The 13,722-nt window shown below is 44.2% G+C and overlaps 1 long non-coding RNA gene across 1 annotated transcript; it reads left to right on the top strand.

Moving 5' to 3' along the window:
• The first annotated feature begins 296 nt into the window (after window positions 1-296).
• On the top strand, window positions 297-12,220 carry LOC149334057 (uncharacterized). The gene is made up of 4 exons (XR_016284988.1): window positions 297-1,271; window positions 2,158-2,251; window positions 2,795-2,870; window positions 11,915-12,220. It is a non-coding gene; the product is annotated as an uncharacterized LOC149334057 (long non-coding RNA).
• Window positions 12,221-13,722: the final 1,502 nt, after the last annotated feature.

The following is a 13,722-nucleotide window of genomic DNA, read 5'->3' as shown; positions in this document are numbered from 1 at the left end:
CACCTCAGCGCTAGCCAGTTTCGAAGCGCTCTCAGCTCTGGCATCGAAGTGAAACCTCCTAGGCTTAGCTACGAATACGGCAGCCAGGGAGCAGGCCGAAGCTCGTCGCGCGGCGCGCTCGCGAGCAGCGTCATTGCTGAAAGCTCGGCTCGCTCACAGATTGGCTCAGAAACTTGCGAATTGTACTCGCAAGGCTGGCAAATCGAGCAGCTAGCGGCTGGGCTGCGACTGAGCGCACGTTCGCAGTACAGGTGAACAACAATTAGCGCACGAATGCTTGGGATACCGGCTGCGTTGCGGCCACGTTAAGGCGATTCTTAAGCTCGTCCTCGACGCCATCGTCATCGTACGTGACACACAGGCTGAGAACTTGAATTCGAGTACGTGCTAAAGTAAGCTGCTCGTATTTCTCGGAACAATCTGAACTCGAAAAGACAGTTGCTTCTGTCGGCTTCCATACATGTGGGCTCTTGCTAGTGAAAGTACACTCGAACAGGATGCGGCGAGTGCGGGCCGCTGTTGCATATAAGCTAAAGTGTGCAGCAAGTATCGTCGTAGTTCCGTAACGCAGTTGATATCACAGTAATCCGCTTGTACGGGTCACATTTAAGCTCTGTTTCATGTAGATCTCCGTCGAGCATGCCAGTGTCGCGTTGAGTAATGCATCGCAGCAGCTCTTTGTCCTACCGCTCGCGTCGAACATATCCTTGATATGGACCAGTTTGCGATACGGTGCGTTTCTTTGCGTTTTTTGTCGCATTTAAGGGATTTTCGCTGCCGTCAATCGAAATTTCATTCCGTCAACAGCGTCGTCTGCGCCGTCGTCTGCTAGGACACCCGGGGATGGGATCACAGGATCGCAGCTTCTACAAACGACATGTCAGCAAAAGTATCTAAAAGCGCTTTGGTATTCGCATTTAATAAAGAAATAAAATGAAAAAATATAATTTGTTTTTGTTGCGAACACAATTCAAATATTAGTAATAAAAAAAGCGCATTTGTAGGTTTTTTCAACGAAGCAAAACTGCAGCCGTCGTCACGTTTTGTGTTATTTGGGTTTTCGTAGCATTGTTTGAGTGCTCGTGCGGTAGACGTGTATGAAGAACACAAGTGTGTTTTGGAAACCAACGACGAGAATTACGCCCTGTCAACACTGGTGATTTTGAACGGGTTAAGCCGTGAAGAAAGGTAGCGCTACGACTTCTTGTCATCTGGAGAGGCAACGAAGAAGAATGTGCGGTTTTGCTAAGCCTTGATGAGCCGTCTGAACGGTGAGTCCCGTGTACGTTTCTTTACTTCTGATCTCTATTCGCACGCGTTATTAGTGTGCGCCTATATAGGGATGGCAGTGCAGGCAGTCTGCGTGCGGTTGCCTCAGCTATAATGCGTTAAGGCCGATTCACACGACGGTCCATTCGCCCGCGGCCCGCGCACTACGTATTCAGGCGCGCTGTCTGCCGCGGCCACCAGTTATCACAACAGAGTTATGCGGTCGCTTGCTAGCGCTGCGAAAAACAACAGACAATGTTTACTACATTCCAATAGCATAGATTTGTGCTACGTAGGAGGGGATGATGAGCGTGCAGTGCCACGTTAGAGAGCGCTCTTGCTAGGCCAGCTGCGGACAGACAAGGGAACTGACAACGGTCGAGTTGCCTCGCGGCTGGTGACCGTCGGATTGATTTGTGCTACTTAGAAGATGACGATGAGCGGCAGTGCCGCGCGACAGAGCACTCGCGCTAGGCCAGCTGCCAACAGACAGTGCTCGGTGTGTGTACTCGTCGGATTAGTGCTTACGCCTTAATATTTGTCATACAATTTTTTCGGGGACAATGATCGCGTGTAAAAGGCTGGGGCATATCCCTTGCCTAGTCATTTGTAAATTTTTATCTGTGCTTCCCCATGGAACAGAATTTGACACAGTATTATGTCAAAGTTAGATCGTTCTTGCGTCTGCCCTGAGGTGTAGGTGTCGATGCTTCCTCGCCTTCAGATTTTGAGAACTGTTTGGGATGCAACTGCGCACTTATTTAGGATTTCAAGCTTTTTGCTATATCCCTCGTTTGTGCGGCCCGCTTTCAAGTCGTTCGCTATATCGGTGATGGTTTGTTATTGATTTTCACTTTCTCTTATTTATTCTTGGTTGACTGCCACCAGCTGTGCTGCCGGCGATTCTCCGCGCTCGGAACTATTCCCAGGCACGAGACCCTACCCACAGACCTCCCTGCACCACACTCACCAGTTTTCTTCGGTATTTTTTTCCCTTGCTCTTACTTGCATTGCCACTAGGCAGTTTTTATTTCTGTGCAGATTTGTTAAATGCAATACCAATTTTCGTTTCATGCTGTGATGTGAGATATCGTGCTTCTTGCTAATGAATGCATGCCTTTTCCATCCTCTCATCATTTGTGCAAAGCAGACGGGTCTACTGGTCGCTACGTTCAATTTAAAAATACCTTCGGTGCTGCTGCAAAGCACCCTAGTAGTAATAAAATCCTGTGCATGCTATATTCGAATAGTTATGCTCTTTTCATCATGCATAAACATAGTGGTATTCCAGCCTGCTCATCTTTCTATGCGGGTGTGACAGTCATGTAAATCTACTGAAAAAATGTATATCGGTGCATCACATACAATCTGTTCATTTCTTTTGTCATGGGCCCTCTCATTGCTTTTTGTGTTCCTATGTTACTACCTTATTCTAATTTATGAAGCAGTAGACAATTTCTTCTCTTGTCATTCATGACATTGTTACGGCCACTGACAACAGTTGCTCTGACATATTTATTTGCAGTTGCCAGCTGCCAGTATCTACTGGGCCATTCGTGCTTCCAGCTTTTGGCTGTGCTATCTCTCCTCAGCTGTTTGTGGTAGGTATTGTTTTCCAGTGATGCATACCTTACCTGCCTATTTAGAAAAATTTCGTAGACATAGACTCACAGCCGGGTTTAGAAATGCATTCAGAGCTCTACGTGCACTTAGCAGCAGTACCTCCCTGTATAATCACATGAATCTGATCCTGAATTACATGAATGTAATTACATGATCTGTATGAAATAGTCGCTCATGAAGCTTTTGACTGCTGCTAACATAATGGAATTTACACTGCTTCAGGTGGAGTGACTATTTCACACATGTTGCCTCTTATGCATATGTGCCCTCTGAAAGGGCGAACATATTCCTTTATCCCTTTAAAAAACATTGTGTTCTATCGTGATGCTTTACCGGTATTTCTGGTGTATAGACCAAAATGTCACTCAGTATTGTAACATGAAGCGGGAACTCAGTTTGTCCAATGTTTTAGAGGTAACATGAAGCGGGAACTGAGTTTGTCCAGTGTTTTAGGGGTCCTAAAACATTGGACCAACACAGTTCCCACTCGAGTTATTGATCACTTCGCTCTCGCCCTACCATAAGCTTGCCGTCCAGGTTGGACAAATTGATAGAGCGACTGCTCCAGTGAAGTGGTGGTTCTGAGTTCGAACACCGGACCAGGACGAATCTTTCTTTAACTACGAAGTTTCTGTGAAAGCTGTATAGCTTTCCTTTGTAGCCGTTTGGCTGTGCTCGAGTGGATGTCAATGAGTAATTACTCCTTATTACAGATCTTTTGTCAACGCCAAACTGATTCAGTAGCAACAAATAGTAGAAGGGTAAAAGCATGCTGCTCCCAAAAATTCGTTAAGCATGTTATAAAATGTATGCTGTATTGTTTTAACTGCTGCAAAGAAATAACGGTGATGTTAGATGCCCAGCCCCTATTAGGTAAACATAGCTCGCAACTAACACAGTGGATAGAAAAGAAATATGGACTTCAACCCTCACGACGACCCTCACCCCAGTAAAACAAAAAGTGCCAGTGTTGCCATACTTGAGAGCTTTGCTCTTTAAAATTGCAGTAGTCTGCTACTCAAAGTTGACAAAAAAAATGCGTCTCGTTTTCTGCATGTGCATTCCATAGTGCTGGTGCCATTTTCACTGGCCATTGACATTCAGTCGCATGATGTGCACCCCGCTCCTCGAGTTGATTTTGTTTGTCTTGTGAACCTGCCGTCAAAATCAGTGCAGGATAATGCTTCCCCAGTTGATCTGCAGTTAACCTTGTCCTTTGCCAGCTGCTGTCACCCTTTCTCCACAGAGAAGGGCGGTGGGAGTCCAAGCCAGGTGGAGTTGAAATATTTGACTAGTAGTGGACAGGGATCCTGCGGTTTGTTGAGGACACAGGCAAATTGGAGACTTATGGAAGAATTTTTTTACCAGCCAAAAAAGACGCATACAAAATAGAGAACCGCACAGGACAAGGGCTGGTAAAAGCCGTAGTCCTCTTTGGTTCTCTCTTGTGTATGCGTGTTCCTTGGCGGGTAAAAAAATTCCTCCGTAAGTCTCCAATTTGCCGGTGTCCTCCACAGATTGGAGGATCCCTGTCTGTTACTAGTCAAATTTCACTACTACACCTGGATTGGACTCCCACTGCCCTTCTCAAACTTTTGAAATCCTGTTGCCCTAGCAGATCATCAGCTGTCGGTTGTATTACTTTCGCTTCAGTGAAATTTGACGTGTAGCGGACAGCAGTGATGTGATAGCTGCGCCAATTGCGCCGATGTGCGCCAAAAGGCAAAACCTGCTACATCCTGCCACATTTTTGTTATTCTGCGCCAAAGCTGCGCCAAACGCATATTTTCACATTCAAACGCGTATTCTAGTCATTTTTAAATAAAAGTTCCAGTGAATTCCTTGTTGTCCATTTATAACTGCTGTCCTATAGGGGCTTGGCGGCTATAACACAGGGCTGATCTATACTTGGTCGCATAAAAGATTACATGACACTGAAGTTCTAAAATTAGTTATTTGGGCCAACATATGATGTTTCACAATTGCCTCTAATTTAATTAAATTATTGGCAAAACCACGATCTGATTATGAGGCACGCCGTAGTGGGGGACTCCAGAAATGGACCACCAGGGGTTCTTTAATATGCACCTAAATCTGAGTACACGGGTGTTTTTGCATTTTGCTCGCATCGAAATGCCCGTAACATCCTATTGAACAGCACCTTTTTGTTCCCAAAGGTTTCCTCCTTATTTTACTATTTTACTTCTCACAAAGTCAATTTTTTCACTTGGCAATGAGCCTTGAGCTGCTCCAAAAGCTTCTTTCCCTGCTCCAAAATTCCCTTTTGGCTGCTCCAAAAAGCTGCTCCAAAATGGCTTCAGCCAATCACATCACTGGGACAGGGATCCTAGAATTTGTGGAGTACACAGGCAAACTGGAGACTTATAGAAGAATTTTTTTACCAGCCAAGGAAGACACATACACAAGATTCGTTGTCTGTGTTTCACAACTGAAAGTTCTAAATACGTGCAAAAGTGTATCGTGCATTCGCACGTATCTTGAAAACTCAATTTTTGCAGCGTTAGGTTTTCGGAATTGGAGCTGTAGCATTGCCGCCAAAGAATCCCGCTCGTTAACAAAGCGCACACTTATTTGCTAGGTATATATTCCGTATACCGCAACCAGTACACGTCACTGTTTGGAAGGTTCTGTCGCGAAATTTCTGATTGTGCAAGGTAGCTTTTCTTTTAAATTCAAGCGCTCTCTATTTGCTTTTTCCTGTGCATATTCATCGGTCGTTTCAATTCGGAAGCATTGGTGCTGCAAGACGTGCATACGGAAGCTACATTTGTGCACAAAGCTCCTGAATTTTTGAAAGCGCAGCTCTGACAGTTCTCGTTGTCATAAATAAGTACAAAGCAGCCTAATCTTTTTGGACACACCATTTCATGCTCTTAGCTGTTTCTGAGAAACAGGCTGCCTTTTTTTCTGTTTTTGGTGTGAAACATTCCTAACAACTTCTTTCTTTCTCCATGCACAGATAGTCTATGCATACACGGGCAGCTTGATTGCAATATTTAGGGCAATATTTATAACAGGTGCAGTGAGCCTTGGTGCATGTGGACAGAAATTAAGCTAGGGTGGGGTGGGGTATTTTCGCACAGGGTAATGTTATGCGGAGGGTCTGGCGTATTGAAACCGAGTCTTTCTGAGCTCTTATTAGACGTCCCAGCACCAGGACAATAGTTGAGGCTTTTCTTCTTTGTTGTCTAGTCAATGGTTTCCATCACATAAAATAGCCTTAATTCTAGCTATCCCGTGGCCGTCTACAGAACGATGCAGATATACTGAAGTGATCAGTGTTGCATAAAAGTAGTGAGAACATTGCAAATGCAAGACAACTTCATTGGTTTGCAGTGCACTAACGTGGCAGTCAGAGAATTACACATTACATTTGCAAATCTAAATTGTGCATAATATTATGGACTGGCACGTAATGTGCGAAGTAATCACAGTTATCTCGTTCATGCCAAATGCTAGTGTCAAACATTGTCAGTATTGCATATTTATAAAGAGCAGACATGCTGCGCCTAACTTGTCGTTGGATAGATTTTATTACTATGAAAGCAAAAAGTTTACACATGGCTGTCGTGTTCTTGCGTGGGAAGTAGTATTACCTTAAATGAGTATAAACACCAAATTTTTGGTTATGTGTGTTCTTTGTAGCGACGTGCTGGGCATTCGTATACATAGAATTGTTGCATAGTATTCGTCTCCAATCGCTAAATAATTACAACCAGATTTCTTTTCTTCCCTGTTTCAATAGCATAGCAATTGCTATGACATCAATGTTCAGTATAGGTTATGGAAGGCACAAAAAAGCTACGATATCGCTACTTCATCGTTTTAATTAGTTACAATGCTAAAGCCAGCCTGCCTTAAGAGTCTGAATCACAATGAATGACGAAGCCGCAATTATATTGCAGTTTTCCTCATGCCTCCCCTGGCTTATACTGACCTTTGATGCCATTGCCATTGCTCAGTTTTTAAAAGTGAAGCAGGAGAGAGAAGATATTTAATTACAAATTATTTAGCAGTCATAGGCGAATACTGTGTGGTTATCCGTGCATAGTAATGCCTTATGCATCATTAAAAACAAAAAAAAATGTGCAACTGAAATTTGCTCGGCTGCTGACCCAAAAGACGCGGGTTTGATCCCGGCCGCGGCGGCTGGAATTTCTTTGGAGGAGAAATTCTAGAGGCCCGTGTACTGTGCGATGTCAGTGCACGTTAAAGAACCCCAGGTGGTCGAAATTTCCGGAGCCCTTCACTACGGCGTCTCTCATAGCCTGGGTCGCTTTGGGATGTTAAACCCCATAAACCAACCCAAACCAAACTGAAATTTGTTGTCTGCCTCTTTGAGATGAAAAATTTTGAATTTTTCCTTCACTATTTTAGAGCATGAAATTCAGTTAATGGTATCTGAGAAACAGGAATTGCAACAGCCATTTCTCTTCAGCAAGAAAACTGTCATTGGTTTAAGTGTTTTCCCGATTCAAGGTTACCCTGAATAACACCATCTGTCGGGCTAGTTCGTTGCGATCCATATGTATCAGCAGCGCGAACACAACACAGGAAGAAGGAGAAGAAGGTAAAGAGCGCTGAACTTCCAACTTTTATTTGAGCAAAAATTGAACCCGCACTTTTATACACATACCAGGTAAAATCCCACCAGGGGGGTAATCAAGGCGTGCTATCGAATTGGGACCAACACGATGTCCAGGGCATCAAAATGATAACTACTATCACACTATACAAAGACTTCCATGAAAAGCACGAATGACTTGCGGAAAAAAAAACAAGACAATGTAAAAAATAGGGTTGAGTGTGCGCAAATGGAAAAAATGGAAAAACAGGGTTGAGGGCGCGAATTTTGCTAAAAAAAGAAAAAAAAAACATGAGAAGGCGAGACACGGTAACAACGTAAGCGATGCGAAGGGATGAGCGCCAACAATTAACACGGCTAGAACTAAAATGCAGTGTGCCCCTAAAAGCCAGGTAAAATCAGGTAAAACCAGAGGGAAAGGTGATTTCTTTTTCAGATAATGAGATGGAAGGGGTGCTTACGCAACCTTCTTTGAGCTCTGAGATGTAGGTAGCTTCAATGATTTCGCATGTTAGTTGCTTTTTATGTTTCTTTAAGACGGTTGCTTTCTTAAAATGAGGAATGCACTTCTTTTGGCTGTCACATACGCTGCAATGGGCGGGCAGGTTCCTCAACGGCGCCCCAGTTAGATCGTTCCTATGTTCCATTAACCTTTCGTTTAAGCATCTTCCTGTTTGGCCTATGTACGCCTTACCGCAAGCTAAAGGTATAGAGTATACAACACCCTCCGCACAAGGCACAAAAGGATCTCGGTGCCTGGTTGTACAGCTACTATTCTTTTTCTTTTTATTAAGTTTGTTGCACAGGCTTGACAGGCGCAGAGGGGCTGAAAAGACTACGTCTACGCCTGCTTTTCTGCCAATTTTCTTCAGATTATGCGAGATTTGGTGCAGGTATGGCAGAACGGCGACCTTTTTGTTCCGCTGTCACGTATCATCCGGGGCTTCACATTCATGCTTCATACTTATCAGGATTTTTTTTGCAACAGACGAAAGGAGAGATTGCGGGTATCCTGATTGCGTCAGCCTCAGCACTTGGCTCGAAAAATTGTCCTGCAACCTGTGTTCACAAGATTTTGTGAGTGCGTTCTTAAAAGTTGACTTCACGATGTTCCTTTTTACAAGTTTTGAATGGGCTGAATCGTAGGGTAGGATGGGCTTATTGGCTCTTGGTTCAAATAACCAGCACACATGGTCCTCTCCGAAAAACAACTTTAACTCTAAAAACCGCATGGCGTTTTGTTCTGGGAATTCATGAGTAAATTCAAGAGGTGATATAGTATTAGAAAAAGTGTGGAGGACTTGAGTTGCTTCTGTTTTAAAGGCTTCAGTGTCGCAATCTAAGAGGACCAGGAAGTCATCGACGTACCGGAAAATATTTAGAACGCTTGAAGACTCAAGCTTGTCCTTCAAGGATCTGTCATGCATAGCGAGGAAAAGGTCGCTCAAAATGGGGGCGATGCATGACCCTATACATATGCCTTGCTTTTGTATGAATCTCGAACCGTTCCACTCTGCCACTGTTGATTTTAGGTAAGCGCATAGCAATTCAGTGAAGCCATCCTCAGAAACGCCACACTCATTTTGGAAGGCCGCAGTGTGGCGTTTCTGCAGATGGCTTCATTGAATTGCTATGCGCTTACCTAAAATCAACAGTGGCAGAGTGGAACGGTTCGAGATTCATACAAAAGTAAGGCATATGTATAGGGTCATGCATCGCCCCCATTTTGAGCGACCTTTTCCTTGCTATGCATGACAGATCCTTGAAGGACAAGCTTGGGTCTTCAAGCGTTCTAAAAATTTTCCGGTACGTCGATGACTTCCTGGTCCTCTTAGATTGCGACACTGAAGCCTTTAAAACACAAGCAACTCAAGTCCTCCACACTTTTTCTAATACTATATCACCTCTTGAAGTTACTCATGAATTCCCAGAACAAAACGCCATGCGGTTTTTAGAGTTAAAGTTGTTTTTCGGAGAGGACCATGTGTGCTGGTTATTTGAACCAAGAGCCAATAAGCCCATCCTACCCTACGATTCAGCCCATTCAAAACTTGTAAAAAGGAACATCGTGAAGTCAACTTTTAAGAACGCACTCACAAAATCTTGTGAACACAGGTTGCAGGACAGTTTTTCGAGCCAAGTGCTGAGGCTGACGCAATCAGGATACCCGCAATCTCTCCTTTCGTCTGTTGCAAAAAAAGTCCTGATAAGTATGAAGCATGAATGTGAAGCCCCGGATGATACGCGACAGCGGAACAAAAAGGTCGCCGTTCTGCCATACCTGCACCAAATCTCGCATAATCTGAAGAAAATTGGCAGAAAAGCAGGCGTAGACATAGTCTTTTCAGCCCCTCTGCGCCTGTCAAGCCTGTGCAACAAAGTTAATAAAAAGAAAAAGAATAGTAGCTGTACAACCGGGCACCGAGATCCTTTTGTGCCTTGTGCGGAGGGTGTTGTATACTCTATACCTTTAGCTTGCGGTAAGGCGTACATAGGCCAAACAGGAAGATGCTTAAACGAAAGGTTAATGGAACATAGGAACAATCTAACTGGGGCGCCGTTGAGGAACCTGCCCACCCATTGCAGCGTATGTGACAGCCAAAAGAAGTGCATTCCTCATTTTAAGAAAGCAACCGTCTTAAAGAAACATAAAAACCAACTAACACGCGAAATCATTGAAGCTACCTACATCTCAGGGCTCAAAGGAGGTTTCGTAAGCACCCCTTCCATCTCATTATCTGAAAAAGAAATCACCTTTCCCTCTGGTTTTACCTGATTTTACCTGGCTTTTAGGGGCACACTGCATTTTAGTTCTAGCCGTGTTAATTGTTGGCGCTCATCCCTTCGCATCGCTTACGTTGTTACCGTGTCTCGCCTTCTCATGTTTTTTTTTTCTTCTTTTAGCAAAATTCGCGCCCTCAACCCTGTTTTTCCATTTTTTCCATTTGCGCACACTCAACCCTGTTTTTACTTTTTTACCGTGTTCTTGCCTTCTCATGGTTTTAGTAAAATTCGCGCCCTCAACCCTGTTTTTCCATTTGCGCACACTCAACCCTGTTTTTACTTTTTTACCGTGTTCTTGCCTTCTCATGGTTTTAGCAAAATTCGCGCCCTCAACCCTGTTTTTCCATTTTTCCATTTGCGCACACTCAACCCTGTTCTTTACATTGTCTTGTTTTTTTTTTCCGCATGTCATTCGTGCTTTTCATGGAAGTCTTTGTATAGTGCGATAGTAGTTATCTTTTTGATGCCCTGGACATCGTGTTGGTCCGAATTCGATAGCACGCCTTGGTTACCCCCCTGGTGGGATTTTACCTGGTATGTGTATAAAAGTGCGGGTTCAATTTTTGCTCAAATAAAAGTTGGAAGTTCAGCGCTCTTTACCTTCTTCTCCTTCTTCCTGTGTGGTGTTCGCGCTGCTGATACATAAGGTTACCCTATATTTTAAACTGCACAATGTATTACGTGACAAGAAACCGTCAAGCACAATAGGTGTGGTTTTAGAAATGACTGGAAGTGATAAGGGAATACATTTACTTAGAGCAGGCAGTGACCGCTGATCCGGATCATGAAGGGTAATAACTAGAGGAATATGGATGGGGCGGAGTGCATATAGGCAGGTTCTCTCAGATCATGAATGGCAGTTTTCAATACCCCTCAAGAGAAAAGTATACAACAGCTGTATCCTACCGGTATTCACCTATGGGGCAGAAACGTGGAGGCTAACGAAGAGGGTTCAGCTTAAGTTAAGGACAACGCAACGAGCTATGGAAATAAAAATGATAGGTGTAACGTTAAGAGATCGGAAGCGGCCGGAGTGGGTGAGGGAACAAACGCGGGTTGAAGACATCCTAGTCGAAATCAGGAGAAAAAAGGGTGCTTGGGCAGGGCATGTAAGACGAAGGCAAGATAATCGCTGGTCCTTAAGGGTAACGGAGTGGATTCCAAGAGAAGGCAAACGTAGCAGGAAGCAGCAAAAAGTTCCATGGGCGGAGGTTTGCAGGAACACGGTGGACATAGCTGGCGAAGGACAGGGTTAATTGGAGAACATGGGAGAGGCCTTTGCCCTGCAGTGGGCGTAGTCAGGCTGATCATGATACTTGCAGAAGAGGTTGCTCATGTTAAAATTTTCATTTGGTAAATATGTGCTTGTTTTACATGCACACAGCTTTTGAAAGGACTAGCATAGTGATAATTGTATTGGGCTTCATAAAATTGTAGCTCTGAATGAAGGTTTGCAATGAAAGGTGTCTGCACTTGGTAACAATATAGGTACACACTAGTGGCGACATGACACACACGATCAGTACATTCTAGTTGTATTCTTTCTTTTTTTTCATGGGGTTATATGCAGGATAGTATGAAAAGGGCATTGGAATTGACTCTTACTTGCATTATTTTCATTCATGTTTGCAGGCACCCGGAGAAATGCACGCATAGCCAAAGCTCCTTCACTCAGCCGAGCAAGCTACGGCATCATCCAGCATCTTAGTTTCTTTTGAGCGCTTACAGCTCACTGCGGTGGATTTGGTAGATGGGTTTACTTTGCTTTTGGCAGTGTTCTTGGCATTTAATGTCAAGTACACCCCAAAAACAAAGCGGGCTTGTCTGCTGCTTGAGACACTAATGGGGCTTGATCCTAGCGAGTGCCTCCCGAGCGTGTTTTGGGCAGCCACAGCAATCACAGCAATGACTTGAGAAATAAAAGTTATCAGTGTTGTACATTTGTGTCATTATTTCTTGAACCATTGTTATTCCCAACGCAGACAGAGCACCATACTAATGTGCAAACTGTAGTGTAGCCATAAAGTAGTTGTATGAGCAAAAATTATTCTACTCAAAGATTATAATCCCTTTTGCTCATTACTCTTTTGTAGATGTAGCGCAGGTGGATCCTGCAAAACATATGACCAACTTGCTCTGAAGAATATGTGAAATAAGAAAATTAGTAGGATACATTGAAAACACGTGAAACTCCTTTTGAAGGAGTAAAATAAGATCTGGGCTGATACTCCTTGAAGGAGTATAGTCACTCTAACAAACGTAGTCCTGGAACTCTACCTGAAAGAGTAGTAGGATGCTGTTTCAATGTGGTAGCTTTACTCCCTCGGAGGAGTGCCTGTACTCTATTGCAGGAGTAGTAAAGTACTCCTTGAGTAGGTGTTGGATCACTCTTTGTCCAGAGGGAGTAATTTTATTCTGGAAAAAGGAGTGGAATATGGGACAAGCGAATACTCCTTCAAAGTGTGTTCTGGGCACTCCTCTGCACTCCTTTAGTTCTAAGAGTGTGGCCTCTGGTGGATAGCACAAACCTCTCGTGAAAAATGCTGCCATGCATGGTCACACCCCAGCTTAGTGTTCAGCCTGCATTTTAATGCTGCACTTGATGTTGAATGTTGCAATCTGCCTTCCTTGCGTTTGGTTGGGCAGTTGGCAGTGTCAAAAGTTCCTGGTGCGGCAGCAGCGAGAAAAATTTTATGGAGTTTTGTTTTTGGTCTTGAATACTGAATTTATCTTCATAGCATGTTTTCGTGCGACTGCCCATGCCGGAAATGCTATCAGATAGGGCCTCCAAATGTACGAAAAACTGAATTCTTGACCCTGAATGCAAAATTTAGTACCATAACGTGTACATAATGGTCACCGTGCCAACAATGACTTCTTATTCATAACTTCCCCAGCCACTCATAGAGGTCCTAGATATGGAGAGGGCCGCAGTGCCTGTAGTAGCATGGCTGGGGAGGATTTTTTTTTACAGGGGGGGGGGGAAGGCGCCCCTCCAAAAAGCTCTACCTTTACATAGGAAAATCATGCTCAGCCCCAACCTCTCAAGAATAAGAAAGCCCAAGACATACACGTTTTAAATGAGACCTCCGCCCTTTAAGAATGATCCATAAATCGAACCATTCAGTGCTGCAACATAACATGAGATGCAACATAACATCTCCTGAGTTTTCCTTTCAGCGTGATGCGCGCTTCGTTACCGTTGTCCGCTTCCGCAGGGCTCCACTACGTACGTCATGATTGGTCCTGACGTGGCAGGTGAGCACGTAGCTTGCGGGAACATGGCGCCATGGCGTTCTGCGCACGGCGCCACGCGGAAGTGAATCAGGGTAGCGGATCACGAATGGCGCTCTCTAGTACCTACTCTCTTTCGTACTTCCACGGTAACCGCACTTTGGATGGTATCCGTGGCAGCAACAGCCTCGTTGCTTATTCCTTGC

Source organism: Amblyomma mixtum, chromosome 8 (assembly GCF_055824585.1).
Source record: "Amblyomma mixtum isolate Tamu chromosome 8, ASM5582458v1, whole genome shotgun sequence".
In the NCBI taxonomy this organism is placed as follows: Eukaryota; Metazoa; Arthropoda; class Arachnida; order Ixodida; family Ixodidae; genus Amblyomma; species Amblyomma mixtum.
This window is presented reverse-complemented; position numbering and strand designations above follow the sequence as displayed.